The sequence below is a fragment of the Fulmarus glacialis genome, unplaced genomic scaffold (genome assembly GCF_000690835.1).
Source record: "Fulmarus glacialis isolate BGI_N327 unplaced genomic scaffold, ASM69083v1 scaffold25689, whole genome shotgun sequence".
Taxonomy (NCBI): Eukaryota; Metazoa; Chordata; class Aves; order Procellariiformes; family Procellariidae; genus Fulmarus; species Fulmarus glacialis.
This window is the reverse complement of record NW_009232968.1, coordinates 1-13,280: the sequence shown is the minus strand read 5'-3', so window position 1 is coordinate 13,280 and position 13,280 is coordinate 1. Positions and strand designations below refer to the sequence as shown.

General features: G+C 38.0%; 1 pseudogene across 1 annotated transcript; it reads right to left on the bottom strand.

Annotated features, from left to right (window-relative positions):
- Positions 1–520: 520 nt before the first annotated feature.
- On the bottom strand, positions 521–13,224 carry LOC104082153 (annotated as a pseudogene). Its single transcript, XR_683584.1, has 6 exons — positions 13,006–13,224; positions 10,425–10,539; positions 9,410–9,581; positions 7,876–8,108; positions 4,490–4,643; positions 521–2,813 (listed from the first exon to the last, which is right to left on the bottom strand). The product of XR_683584.1 is annotated as an uncharacterized LOC104082153 (transcript).
- Positions 13,225–13,280: the final 56 nt, after the last annotated feature.

The window sequence follows — 13,280 nt, the reverse complement described above, 5'->3', positions numbered from 1 at the left end:
CTTGGACATTGTACACTTCCATTTTCTTTTGTTTGCACTCACAGAAAGAAAAATTTTAATTTCAAGCTTAAGCTACAGACTTTTTTCTTCCTCTTTTTTTCATAAAACCTAGTAGATGCATCAATCAATTCAGAAGTAACTCAGCACGGAATTTCAATGCACAAAAGGAGCTTAGATCTTAGCAACCTATCTTAAGGACAGGCAAAGTAAGGAACAAGATGTAGCGGAAGGCACACGCCTACAGGATCAGCTTCTGCTCCCAGTTTGCTATTTGCCTGTGCAATCCCCTTTCTGCGCAGCAGCAAACACAGGTTAGGTACTGCTCCTCCTCAGCTCGCTGGGAATTTCTGTATTGGCTTCACAGGGAGCAGCCACACCACCTCCTGTGCCTGCAACTTATGCTGTGTACCTTGAGAATGTATGTTAGGTCTTATTCACATAAAGGCGGAAGCTGGTTTTGCCAGTGTTTTTCAAGCAACATATTACCTATGAGGAGAGAGAAATTTAAAAAACTCACTGATTTACCATGTTAAAAAAAGATGGCACATTTATTGCTACATAAATGTTATATACATAGTGTTTTCTGTTACATTGACAGAAATTTTTTTGAACTTCTTGCTGCTGGTTGGAAAGGTTTATCAGCAATACCTTGAAATTTGACACAGGGTACAAATCTGCAATAAACCAACAATGGAAACTGGAGAACAAGATGAGAAGCAATTCATCTCGGACAATTAGCTCTTACAATACTCCATAGGTACTACACGGTATGCTAGAACCCTACTATGGTCTTACAATGCTATTGTAAATTTCTGATATTAATGAACAGGTTATGGTAAATAACCCTACATTTTTACTACCTAATATAGTAAAATAAAGTAAGAAACTTTTTACTGAAAACTTTTTCGATTTCAAAAATCTAGAAAGAGTAATATTTAGAATTCAAGAAATTTTCTTACAAGATTATTGTATAAAAGACTAGCTACAGTGAAAAATAAGCCAAATGTTTTTTTCTTTCTATTTTATGAAGGAAAGCTTCTGGGCATACTGCAAAGTCTAATATAGCCAAAAAGACAACAAGCTTAGAAGGAAAAAGGCCAGGCAGTGGCACGTGATCACTTTCACACGTCATAAGCAACAAATTTGTTTAGCTGATAAACACTGAAATGAAGAACAAGGCCACAGATATAATCAGGTGTTATTTGATGATATATGCAAATTAAAGTAATAGAAATGAGTCCACTAATTCCACAAACTGTTTTGTTAGGAACCATCCAAAACATGAGCTTAAATTCATTGATTTATTTTAACAATCCATCTTTTGTTCTTTCAAATTAAATGACTTCATAAAAATTACTGTTTTGTTCCTGTCTTGTGTGTGAACCAATTGCCAGTGATGAAAGATGCACTATATAAACAATAGCTCAGACAACCTTGGCTTAGGAAATTTCCTCCCATGGTCATTGCAGTGGAAGACAGTTTCCATGGAAGTTCAAAGGGATTTTAACCATTTCAACACATCTGTGACAAAGGAATACTTATGGACACTGTTCTGGTGGAGAAACATTTAAAGGTTTAATGCTAATATGGCTTGGGAGGGGGTCATTTGTTTGCATTTGATTCACACTATTTTTTTTTCTCCACTGACAAGCCATACAAAAATGACAAGATAATTAATGTATACAGTAAGGAAAAACTGGTGACCATTGCTCTTATGTTCCATTACGTTAAGTAAGCCCACCTTACTGGTGGTTATATCATCACACTACCTGCCACGGTGAATTTAGGATTTTACAATTCACCAAAATTACAGCCTGAAAAAAATCTCCTTTGTATTTTAATGCATTTTGTGCTTACGTACAGCTAACACTTTACATGTACTATATGTAGTACTTACTGCTCGGAAAACAAAGCAACTCTAACAAAGTAGATTCTCCCCACCCAATTTACACTTCACGTTACAAGCTTTACTATGAAGCCTAGAAGCCTAAAAAGGTTTTGTTTATAATTAGAAAAAAAAAAATGTTTGAGGAAAGTCTGAGGGAAAATAAAAATCATTTTTTAAATCCAAGAAATGTTATGGTCACAGTATTGCTCCTGCCCGCGGCCTTCACGAGGCCTCTTACCGGCTTGAAGCATGGAGCTCAGTATGGAAGGGTAACTATGACCATAACTGTTCAGATTACCAGAGACCAAAAATAACATAAAAAAGCTATACCAAGGAATAGTTTCCTATTGCATGGAAAACACTAGTCATATGGCAAAAGGAGAGGAAAGGACGACAAAAGACTTTTCCCTTCCTTTTTTAAGACACTAATAGGTATGCTGGGAATGCTACGGGTCGACGGTTGTCACTGCTTTGTTCTCTGAATGTGAACAGCTTTAGTAAATGCTGGCATCCAGCTGAAACTGTATCAGCTTTTAACATGTTAACTTTTCCCTTTATATGTAGACCTTTACAGTTCCATAACAATAAATAAAATTTGTAGTTACAATGCATTTGTCAATTCAGTTTAGGCACAAGGCAACTTCCACAATGAGTGGAGAGATCACAACAGTCTCTGATTGTGCAGAAGCGACACACTGCTTGCAACAGAATGATATGTTCAGAGTATTTCATGGGCTGAAATTCTATCTGAAGATCTTGTATCTTCAATCCTGATGCAGGTGTTGACCAGTAGCTTTGATCATAAGATTGCATTTGGGTTTCTTGCTTCAAGTGTTTTCTCCTGTCAGGTTTGTGTCTTCATATAATGTTAGTTGTCTGTGTCCTTGTGAAGAAAGGTCACCTTCTGTGTATCCTACCAATAATTCTGGAATTCTAGAAAGAAATTGGGAGAAGACAGGGGTATTAGGGAAAAAAAAAAATCAGTAAGAAGCATGATATCAATGCTAGAGAACTAATTTAAACTGTATCTTGTGGCATTTTCAGTCAGTTAAGTGCAAAAGAAAATCACATCGAGAGGCCTTGAAATCCTTCTTCCCAGAGATATCCATATTGAACATGATATATTGAGCAGTTTACTCTCAGGAACATTCTAGTTGGACTCTGGGTATGGGAGAAAGAATAACCTGCAAATCTGACCTTTGATGTGTGTTTGACTTTGTTCCCTAAGATAAGCAGGAGATAGTACCTAATTTAATCGCTACTGTTGAAGGTACGCATTGCCATATACCTAATGAGCCTGTACAACCTTTTCATGTCAACGTCACACTTTAGTCATCTTACAAAGCTATTGCTATTAAAAAAGCAAAGATACAGTAAACTTTTGAAAGTGGTTCATTGTATCAATGTGGCAAGAACAGACTATCAATGCTGCTGTAAATCAAGAATTATCTGATGATTTAGAAGTAGCCTACCGCTCCGGTATGAAATAAAACAAATTAAAGAAATTCAAAGCCCCTTGTTTTCGTAAAAAGAAAACCCATTTCGTTTATGAAGAAAGAAGCTGCCTATAAGGATGGGGAAAAAGTACTGACTCGAATAAGGCTTGGTTTAAATGCCATTTTGCTGCTTTGTAGGGAACACCAGGGAATAATACACTTCCATAGGATAGATGCATGCCTTGACCTTAAGCTAAAATAGAAGCAAACCAGTCTATATACACAACAACAAAAAACCTCCCAAAACATAAACTTTAGTAATGTTACGGATTAAAATAAGGGCATTGAACCCACTCTTACTCTTTTTGAAAGTGGCAACAGTTCTACTGTTTTAAAAGACATCGGATATCCAGAATTTTTTCTTCTCAAAATCAAATTTTTCCCAATTATTTAAAAACCCCACCCAACCAACAACACGTAATAAAACCAAAAGACTAATATTCCTGTAAGGCCTCCCCCATCAGCATGTTTTAAATGAACTATTGCGTATTGGACTACATGGGGCTTTTGGAAACACTGATTTAACTTGCAAAGCTGAAAACATTACTTTTTAAATCTTAACTATCTTTACTTAATTTACAAGACTGTGACTTAAGATAGTTAGCAATCTTTGTTGGGCAAATGAATACGAGTTAGAATGAATGGCCTTAAGCCAGACAGCAAGTCTCTTTGAGATGAGAAGTCTCTCTAACTGCTTGCATCAGCACTGGGAAACAATACGTGGATTTTTAAATGAACTAACGTGATATTTAGACCATTTAAAGATGTATAATTCATTTCTATTATGCTTGGCTTATCTAGCAAGCTGTTAACTACTCCTCTCATGTCATGCCAAGAAGGCCACCTGAGCCAAGAGATGTAGCCATTGGCAACAACGCATGGAAATGAAGAGACTTTAACGACAGTTTCTTGGGGATTTGTTTTATTATAAAACTAAACAAATCTGCATGCTTTTGCTTATGCTCAGAGATAGGAAAGTACTTAGCAGCATAAAGAAGTTTGGTGCTAGTGGCAGCTCAGTAACTAAGAATAAACATATTAGATCTCCCAAATTTTAGCCAATAAAAAGCAACAAGAGCCATTCCCCTCTAGACAAGAGACATACCTGGCTGGTGTTCACATATGACCCATAGGGTTGGTAGTTTCACTCAGGCCAGGGTGGCTTCCTGGGTGTGCTGTTGGCGGCTCTGCCGATACGGCAGAAACTTTTTCTTCTTCCCTTCTCTTAAGGCAGGCTGCTTTAGGATTTAGGTTTCGTTCTGTAACAGAAAAATGATTCTTAACATCCTATACACTGGTACCAGGGGAATATCGATACATTAACCACTGCAGTAAAAATAGCCATGCAGCTTCCCTCTTCTAACTACTTATGTCCTTCTGTTAAAATGCAGGTGTCTGAAGCTGTAGACAAGCACTACTGAAAATCCTACCAGGCATCTCCTAAACTAGTATTTAAAAAAACGAACAAACAAAAAAACACAGAAGCTTTACTAGCTGCCTACTTAAAAAGTACCTCCCTTGTTACCAGAAGTTGCTAACGTGCAAAATGAGAACTGTCTATAATTTACAATGTAATAAAACAGAGGTTTCTGTGTTTTGTTGGTATGTTGAAGTCATACCAACCCTACTGACATAACACTAGTTCTAGTAATGTTACTGCTTCTTTCTTCACCTTAAGTATTAGCCTGCTGTTAGAACAGGGGAGGTGAAATGTCCTACGTCGATAGTTCTCTTCGTACCCTCAAGTCTGTGAAATCATCTTGTGCCCATCTCGCTTAAATCAAAAGAATATGATGACAATCACACAGAGCAGAAAGACTATTTTTTTTTTTTTTAAACTGTATTTCCTCTCACATTAAAGTCAGTACTTTATAATAGCCAGTTGTGGAACTATCAAGATATTTCCATCAGTGTGTTTCCACTTCCCCAATTAGCTTCAAGAGATGTAGATTTGGATCTAGTTTTCAAATAATGACAGTTTCTAAAAGTCAACTGTTTCTGATCTTCAAAATGTCTTTTCATGAATTAAAATATAAAGTATGTAAATCACAATGGCAGAAAGACACACAAAAGGTATGTAATATATTCTACCCACACACGTTGAATTTAATCAACATTTTGAGGTGTTTTTCTAGCTGTCAGTGAATTCCGTTTTGCAGTTTAAGATCGCAGGTACAATTTTAACTGTAAGGAGACTGCCAAAACTGAACAGACAGCACAAGCCCTTCTCTCGCACTGCACAGGTGCCCCTCTAGTAATTGCAGTTTGCTGACCCCTGTGCATTTTACAAGGGGTAGAATCTAGCTAATCTGACAGAGGCAATTTTGGATGGACTTGCTAATTCTGCTTTCACCCAAGTCATTATCAACAGCCTCCTACTGCATTTCCTAAGGATGAGCACTCCCAAAGAATCTACTGAAAAAAAAAAAGCTAACTTTCCTTAATCACCGTTTTCTTTGTTTAAATGTGGCTTGCCTTGAAGTTTTACAGAAGGTTTAATTATGTGGAAACTCTGAAAGGAAGTTAATTTACAGTGAGATTCAGGACACGGAGATAAAAATGCTAGCCTACAGTTAGAGCTTAAAATCTGAAATGTTTCATTTTGAATAGCACCAATCACAAAATGAGAAGCTTCATTACCAGCAGAGAGAGGAAATTGTTTATGCAATTATATCATGCACTGGTGAAAGCTCCTCTGGGCGCCACACAAAGCTCCGGTCACTCGCTCTCGGGAACAGGTGCAAAGACAGACGGACGAGATAAGATGGGGAACACAGCCTCTCTCACAAGAGGCACGGTGTGCTTGTGATAGGCTCCCTCAGATGCACAGAGAGTAGAAGGTGAGATGTAAACGTGAGGAAGGAAAAGCTCTCAATTTACACTGCCTGTAGAATAGGTCCAATTTAACTGTAAGTACATTTAGAAAAAGATTTCTACCAGAGACATAAGGTTCGGAAGCAACCTCCGATGAAGGCAGAAGCGATTTTATTAGTTTTCACACAAAGCTTTCTGTGGGTTACAGAATCTGTAAGAGCAGGGAAATGAACTTGATGGTTTTTAAGCATTAAAAAACATGCTTGATTAATGTTATTCTGACTTCTTCATAATATTCAACCTTATCTTCCAGACTATGGCAAACATTTTCAGACCAAAACACTTCCCAAGATGAAAGTCTCGGAGGTGCTAAAATAGGGCTTTACCATGGCGCTAGTTGGTGTCTCATCTGCAGAGTAACTAGTTGCTCTATATGCCTTGGAAGAACTCTGACTGGAGACAGTGTGTTTCTTTATTAAAAACTGGGTCAGTAAAACTCTGCCTGAAAACACAGCATCTCATCCTCACTACGAAGTACATAAGCTTGCGTTAAGTTATTCACTTTGTCACTTTCAATAAACTTTTAACAATTGCTTTAATCTCCCGTGCAAAATGCAAGCAACAAATTAAGAAACGGAATTAAAAACAAGGTACACAAAAATAAAACATTGACATCATTCAGTGACATCAGTGATTCCAAAATGGAGCGTATTAAGCAAATACGACCACTGACATCATCTACATCTGAAAGTCACTTGATGCACTTCCATCAGTGAGACACCAAGGAAGATGGTTATTCACTACTCCCAAAGAGCAAAACACGAGGACGCTCACCCATTTAAGTGCCAGCTATGTAGAACAGACTAGACTATTCAGTTGGAAGGGACCTACAGTGATCACCTAGTCCAACTGCCTGACCAATTCAGGGCTGACCAAAAGTTAAAGCAAGGTGCCGCAGAACTTTAACATGTCTTTGACACAAGTTTAAAGGGAGACTAAAAGTCAACTGTAGCTTCACCAACACACAAGAATGGAACAGTTGAAGAACTAAACACGATTCCTAGAACTATCATTCCTTAAGAGAGTGAACTGCACAATGAATTCTTCCTTCTGCACCTACCAATAGGCCTATTATTTCTTTCCTGGAAAAATTTAAAAGAATCGGGGAAAGAAAATACATGCAAAACCAGCCCTGATTCAATTAAAGTCAAAGTAGGTTTCCTTCCTCCTCCCCAGTATATGTTTAATGCAAAAATCTAAGTAAAGCAGTTAAATTCACTGCATTTTAGTATTTCAATTATGTGGGGTTCATCTTAAAATAGATCTCTTATTTTTGCTAAAGCTTCTGTACTACTAAGTAAGTGCTTGTTACAACTTAAAGCAAGATGTGGCAATATTTTAATAATTTACCTTGAAAACATAGGTGACGGCTAATTGCACAGGGAAAAAAACCAGAAAGATCAAAGTATAAACCTAATACCCCCTTTCTCCCCTGCTCCTTTAAAAAAAAAAAAAAGTAATTCTTTGCTCTTCCTAAAGAACTTCAACATTGTTACAGAACAGCAAACATACTTTTAGTAACTTGTGCATCTAGCGATGCAGATTTCAAGAGACCGACTCTGTTCCAGGAACAAAGCTACCATGCAAACTGCCACAGCACAGTGACAGGCTACTGACCTCTCACTTGCTGCTCTAGACTGAGGATGACTGCCACAGCCTGGTGAAGAATAAGCAGTTTCGTCTGTGGTTTTTCACTCTTCAGATGAAGCTGACACATACGGCCAAGTTCTTTAAATGCCTCATTAATATCTCGTACACGCAAACGTTCTCTAGCGTTATTTGCCATTCTCCTCTCCTTTTCTCTTTCTATTTTCTGCTCTGGGTTTAAATCCTCATCTTCATTAGTACTGCTGCAAGAAAGTATAAATAAAAGTATATTGAAATATCACTGGTATTTCAAACAAGTGATCCTGCTGCGGTTCAAAATTTTCAGTTGATAAAATTAAACTTCTCCCCAACTTAATCTATTTCATATTGAAGTATACTTAGATAACTAAGAAAGTGTCAGATATCAATGCTTAAGTATTCAAGGTAATTCTTGCTGTTCCTGCCTTTCCTGAAAATAAATGTTAAATGGTTTCTGCCTGAAGAATATGCACAGGATATTGTCTACAGTTGAGCGGTGGCAACGCGCTGCCTCTTGAAGCAAAAGATGTACCCAAACTACCACTTCCCTCAGTTACTGACGAATGTTCAAATAGTTAAGAGATAACTCAGCCATCTTGTCAGGTGAAGAATAAATCACTTTCAATAAATAGTTTTTGCTGGTTTCCAATATATCAGCTTACATAAAAAGGCATGCAAGTGATTCTCAGTTTAATGTGCTTATTTAAAATTTAAGTTTTGTTAAAGACCTTCCTGGCCAATTTTAGAACTATTTTTTCTTCTAATACCCAGTGTAGAGCTAAACGGTTATATTTAGAATTCTTGTATCACTTCAGATGATTATATTAAGTTGCATAGCCTTTTTTTTAATATAGGACTGTCCAACTAAGTCTAAAACTATGCAAAACCTCTGCTCTACCAAAATTAATAACTAAAATGCCATTAGACACATGTGATGGTATAGACTCCGCTGCCTGTGGTTGCAAAATTCTGATTGTTTATTGCTATTTCAAATTTCAACGCTTGTGTCAGGCCTATCAGGCAGATCCAGAAGCATTTTACCCGGTGTCAACTCCAGGTTTTTTTGTCCGTGGCTTGGGAGGGGAAAAAGCGTTCATAAAGGTTATTGACCTATTGTATTCACTCCAGCCTACGGGTTATCAGGCTGCCGCTCTCCATCACTACTGGCTCACATCCAGAAGCGCAGCCCTGGCCCAGGTACGAAGTATCACAAATTTCTTACGTTCTCCCATCCTCTATGCTGGGCAAGGCGCTCTGAATCTTTTACTACTTATTTGTACAGGCAGATATTAGGCAAGACATTAACGTAAGGGAATGCATACTTTTCAGGTTATTTTCCCAGAAAATCTTCTATCTTGTATTTAAATAGATACAAATACTGTAAACTATTTATCTATTTCATCTGCCTATTAACAGATGCACTGAGGTAAGGCAAAAGCCTTGAAATAAATTTATCAAACTTAAGGACAACATGCTACAGAGCATTAACGAAGCACAAATTCTCTAGGTCATGTCAGCAACCCACCTTGTTCTGCCTCTAGATGAGACCTTGATATCCTTCTGGGAGGACTCATCATCTGATTTCATGTCATCCGATGAGGGGGGTTCATGTATATTTTCATCCTTCTCCTTATGTTCAGACTTGATTTCTGTTGGACCTATAGCCACAGACTGGCTCTGTAAGCCACCTGACAATGCTGCAAGCAACCAGAGATCAGTATGAGCATCAGAGGAGTGAAACATCTAAGAGAATCTCAAGCAGATACTGTCGATGGGAGGCCAGAGCCGAGCAGAAGTCTGGGAAGACAACAGGAGGAACTACGCTCTGGCAACAGAAACAAGAGAAATCCTGGTAACGCTGCTGTACTTGGACATGTGTCATGGGTCGTAAAGGGATCATAACTCATAGAGCATCTTGATCAGTAACAGCTTAATCTAAGAAAGACACTGTTAAAGACAAAAGGACATTTAGCAAAGTAAGGAAATTTGCACCTCACGTCTGGGCTGCAAATCTAAGGGCAGAGCTCCACTGACATTGAGGCTTGGGCTCAGGCCAAATGTGCAACACACACATCCCTAAATGGTGCAAGCATGCTAACGAATAAGCTGACTTCTGTTTTCTATAGCTTACTTCTTTAGGCTAAAAATTGAGGGAACTTTAAACGCTTGTGTGGAACGACTTCCTTTTATTGGCTAGACTGAAATCTGGCCTCAGCTCACTCTGCTACCCTCCTGGCTGATTCGGGAACGGCTGCAGTACTGCAAATGGCATTATGGCTCCTTCAGCCGGAAGAACGCGGCTGTCATGCACAGTCTTCTGCTGAAGCTATACTGGGACAAGTCTGACAAAGGGATGCCCTCAAAATTGTTGCAGGAACCCCTAACAATGGTGGTTTATGGGATTTATAGTTAATTTTTATTTCTCAACATTATCTATGTCCCTATTCCCTATGTTGATGCAAGTTTACCAAGATACACAGCCTCATTGGCTCTGGATTATTGCAGACCTGGTTCAGCATTTAATATTGCTGGAAAGTTACCTCTGTAGCTTTCTTGTGTTTTATGATTTAGTTCTGTGCTCTGAGCAGAAACTGTACTGGGAAGAACTGAATGGTTGTTGTTGAGGCTGACGCTTTCTTCCCGATGAGTCCCAACCTAAAGCAAAGCAAAGCAAACATTTCTATTAAAGATGTGATTCAAAGAAATAGTCCAAAAATAGAAGTTTAAAAGACTTAAAGTATTTGCTGGATTAGAGACCCGAGTTAAAGTTCTAGCTCAGTAAAGGAAAGATTTAGTTGAAAGATGCTGTTACACTAAACCACTTGATTACACCACACTGGATTAAGCTGCGTTTCAAGCAGCGACCAACACCTGTTTGGAATAACATAGCAACCTAGCAAAAATTTTTTTCACTATTTTCCCACAGAACACTACAGAATTTTCTCCTTGATTTATACCTGAAGGGTGTAAGATTTTATTAGCCTTCAATTGCTTTAAACTAATACAACTATCCACTCTCGTACTTACAACGTTTTGATCCTTAAAAGAAAACCATGGGGAATAATGGTCTTCACCACATGTGAAAGGTGTATATACTGCCCTTACGCTCATGTATACAGACACACACACACACATATTTATAAAACATATAAAATAACATCTCCTCACTTCTTGTTGGCTGAAACAGGATTAAGAACAAACTGGATCTAATATCAAAATATTATTTTATTCACTTTAATAATTCTCATTTTCCTCCTTTCTCAGCTAAATACATTTTGTTAGTCCCATTACAGAATCTTATCATACAAAAATAATCCAGGCATCTAACTATTCTTACCACCTCTCTCAGTATTTTCTAATCTGCTCCTTCGTAATACATCATGATTAAATTTCTAAGCAGCAAGCATTGAGATGAAGAGTCTTTAAAAAATTTTAATTTTGGATAAACTTGCATTAATGATACTTATATAAGATGGCTATAAGAGCGCATACCTAGCTTGAAGAGGCAAATTTGTTAAAAAACTGCTGCTCAATAGAGAATACTGTTACCAATGCAAACCTCTATAAAAAAGGAATATTCCTTTGTTTGAAAAAGGAAGAGGTAAAGACACACTGCCTGTATTTAAACAATTTGGAACGCGGACCATTTAAAGCTTTTGATTCCTAAAGACACAAAAGTCCTTTAGATATTTATAATACAAACAACATAATACAATTAAACAGTTAAAAAACTGAACAAAGATGAGGGATTCTACTATTATTTGTATAGTTACAAAAATTGGCTACAGATGAAGCTTTTTATTGGAACAGTAGCAAACATGTCAACTAGAAGATTAAGCCTTTAATTAAATAGGTTTATTGCCTGGAGTTACACATGAGAACCACTGTTTTTCAATAAATCCTTCAATCCTAGTAAACTGCTGAGCTTTGAATCCCCCTTGAGTAATTAATGCAGCTTTTACCTTTCATGTCTTAGTATGGGTTTTACCCAGAGAAAGATAAATACCCTTATGCAAGTTTATCCTTTGTTTAATATACACTCGTTCCTGTAAGGTAACGCACAGGAACAAGAAAGGAAAGGGGGGGAAACCCCCCCAACAATCCACAACTAATATCAGGTCATTCCGGGCTGCTATTTGTATCTATTATTCTGCAGAAAATCTCCTCTTGTATACTGCGGAATATCTGTTGCTATTTAAAGTATATTTTATCTTCCTTTGTGTGTAATAGGCTTTGTTTGTGAGAAGTTCTACTACGGATACAGTCATCTCAGCTCTTGCGAGTGTCATGAATTCACCGGGAATAAAGAGCGGAGCCCAGGTCTTTCAGCCTACGAGACAAAACTCTTCACAACGGGAACGAGAAACTCATTCTCCACACTGAACTTCCAAAACCAAGTCTTACCCTAGTTCTGCCCTGCAGGTTGTGTTTTATTTTAGTCTTCTGGTCATGCTTAGTCCTAACACATGAGGGTGCTTTTATTCAAGCTACAGACTATTAATCACTTCAGGGCCAGGTTAGTTCCAAATCTACTTCTTAAAAAAGGCAAAAATTTCTTAAAGCTGTGTACAAACATAGCAGCTGCCAGAACCCTGGCAACTTTCAGATCAAAAGCTAATCTAAAAGTGACAGATTAGCATATCAGTTCTGATAAAGGCAGAAAAGAGATTAGAAATAAAAACTGAATTCAAGTCCATGTTCCAGTCCTTTGAAACAGGCTTACAAATTTAAAGCATACAATTTCGATTAACAAGGGTTATACAGAAATCTTAAGAGCTGAAGTGTTACACAACTGACCACAACATGAATTTTTATCTCTGATCTATGATGTACTAGAAAATCCAAACAAACAAAAAAAAAACCCCAAAGAGGCTTGCTGAAAGTCACTGTACCCCATATGAAGGCCAAGAGCTCTGTTTCCTATAAGCACAATTTATCAGTGACTGCTTCAAGGTACCAAATTGGATCTTTAGTATCTTAAACATCGAGTTTAGAAACTTTACTTTGCTTTTCTCTCCCCCCCCCGCCCCCAACTTCTCAGAAAAAAAGGCTCTCCCCATCTGCATTTCAATGGAGCACAACCTTGGGCTTCCTTTAAGTCTTCTGAAAGGCATTTTATACCATCAGCTCCGACGCCTTCAGAACAAACAAGTTTGCGACATGTTTTATTGCTGTTATTTGTATGTAATTCTCAGTCAAATAATTTCCTAGCACTAAGGGTGGCTGGGGCAGTGCGTGTTCAGCTCCAGGGGCAGAGACCTCCTTGCGGCTCCGCAGCTTCTCCTCGGGCGCCAGGGCACTCTTCACTACGCTGGTGCTACGAACGTACTTGTGAAATACCTGCAGAACATTTGCAGAAGCGGTACTGAACGGACCCGCACGCCTCCCAGCCCCCG